The sequence below is a fragment of the Eptatretus burgeri genome, chromosome 5 (assembly GCF_056783735.1).
Source record: "Eptatretus burgeri isolate ZD-2024b chromosome 5, Ebu_testis_v1, whole genome shotgun sequence".
In the NCBI taxonomy this organism is placed as follows: Eukaryota; Metazoa; Chordata; class Myxini; order Myxiniformes; family Myxinidae; genus Eptatretus; species Eptatretus burgeri.
Window position 1 is genome coordinate 22,588,016 of NC_140965.1, and position 2,083 is coordinate 22,590,098.

The following is a 2,083-nucleotide window of genomic DNA, read 5'->3' on the forward strand; positions in this document are numbered from 1 at the left end:
GGTTGCAGAGAGGACCGCATATCATACAGAAAGAACGGAATGTTTTGGGAGATGATAATCGTGATAACAAACTTTACGTTAAGAGCAGTCGGTACTCCAAGTCCTTTTTTTCTGCAAGAAGCTTCTCGATGCCAAATATGCCACAGCACCTTGTTTTTGCTCCATTTGCTCGGCGAATGAAGGGAAGGTGGCAAGAGCAAATGCGGACAGGATGTTGGAACCCCCTCCCCCCCCCTAATCCCTTTCGGGCTTCACCATGCCCCTCTCTCTTCTTACTCCATTATTCTCTTCGTCCTGTCATGCTTGCACTGCTATTTACTCTCTTGTGAACATACCAATCGTTCAAATTCCTGCCAGTCTGAGATGTGGTCTCTGCTTGAGTTAATGACTGTTAAATTTTAATACGTCATGGTTTGGACCCACAACGATAAGGTCTCAAAGGGTTTCTACTCGAGCAGATTTCCATCGTTGCACATTCTGGGTACGAACCATCGGTGCTGCCTCCATGACGCTAAATCTCTCTCGGCAGGGAGGCCAGTGGTGTGTGTGTGTGTGTGTGTGTGTGTGTGTGTGTGTGTGTGTGTGTGTGTGTGTGTGTGTGTGTGTGTGTGTATGCATGTGTGTGCGTGTGTGTGCGCGCGCAAGCACACTTGTGTCTTGGGGAGGAGGGGGAATGTCATGCAGCCTGATCTATCTTCACATACCTGTTGGCCTCGAGGAAGTGGTCATCACGTCAGTGGGGTATCATATGTGTGGGTATGAAACAGGGTAGTCGTATCAACATGGTTGTGAACTTTACAATGTTAAGTGAATGTAACACCCTACGTGAAGCTGTGGAGTTTTTAAATTGCCAGCCGGTGATTAATTGTGATTTTTGTATATTATTTAAATAAAACAACACACAATGTAGTAATCCTTTATTGTATAAAAGGTTGCACAAGGTTTGTGAACATCATGCGAATGGTGTCATTACATCAGTGATTGTTACACTTTGTGTCCACCAGTGTTTGTGGCTTCTCACTAAATACTGTACGCACATGATGATGAATTAATACGTGACTATATCAACACAATGGGGTTGGGCTCCTTGCATGGAATGATGGAGTGAAGTTGCAGCATATTAAAGCATTCCATAATGACCAACACGAGGACGTTGATGAAATTGTGTGGGTCTCGTTATTCACTGGAATTTCCTCCCCGACTCGAAAATGTGCGAATCGTCGTGAATGTTATGGAACAGCATACCTTGCAGTTTCACCTTTTCCCAAGAGTGGTCTTTGATAGACCGGACGTGATGTAACGTGTGCAATGCGATGTGGTTGCTGTAATGCTAATAGGCCAAGCACGTGTTTCAACGTAGGAAAACAATTAAAAGTTGCGAAGAAAAACATAATATATTTTGGTGAGATAGCACGATATCTTTAAACACAAATTTGTATCTCAGCTACAATGTACACGTGTATAAATATGAAATCATAACCTGCCATGTGCTGTTTCTGTACAATAAAATTCTTTTGTTATGTTAAACTGCGTGCTCTTCTTTATACCTTACACACACCAAAGAAACTCCTCACCATGTTTTACAAAAATTAATGTATCCTGAGAATGTACCGACCGAGACAAGGAGGTAACAGCCTGATGGAGCTCAACCAAGTGCACAGAATGACAACTGTTGGATTGGCTGAATACATGAAAAGTGCAACAGACTACTGAATACAATTTGTAAACAAACATGAAGACAACAAACCAGAGAAGGTATCCTCAACCCACCGAGCAAAACATTTTCAAAGACGGTGTGAATGGAAGATGTCACAAGAAACCGAAACGATGACGAATACAGCCCTAACAATTGCAAAAAAGACAAAAGAAAAATATAACACGATATATCAACAGATATACACCGACAACTGGGAGAACGATAAGAGTTGGAGAGTATGAAAAAAAAGAGTTTGACAAATTGGGACTAGACAAAGAGGGCTCTTTGGAATGGCTAAGAAGAGGTCAGCAAAACTGGGATGGAGAATGAATCATTATAAATGGCCAAGACCAAGGACATGACATGAATGGCTTGAAGAAAATGGTA

The 2,083-nt window shown here is 42.2% G+C and overlaps 1 protein-coding gene across 1 annotated transcript in view; it reads left to right on the forward strand.

Annotated features, from left to right (window-relative positions):
* Nucleotides 1-1,527, forward strand: part of LOC147026051 (notch-regulated ankyrin repeat-containing protein B-like) — a 2,011-nt gene extending 484 nt beyond the window's left edge. The window contains exon 1 of the mRNA XM_085881038.1: nucleotides 1-1,527. This exon is cut by the window's left edge and continues 484 nt beyond it. The gene's annotated coding sequence lies outside the window, so the exon portion shown is untranslated.
* Nucleotides 1,528-2,083: the final 556 nt, after the last annotated feature.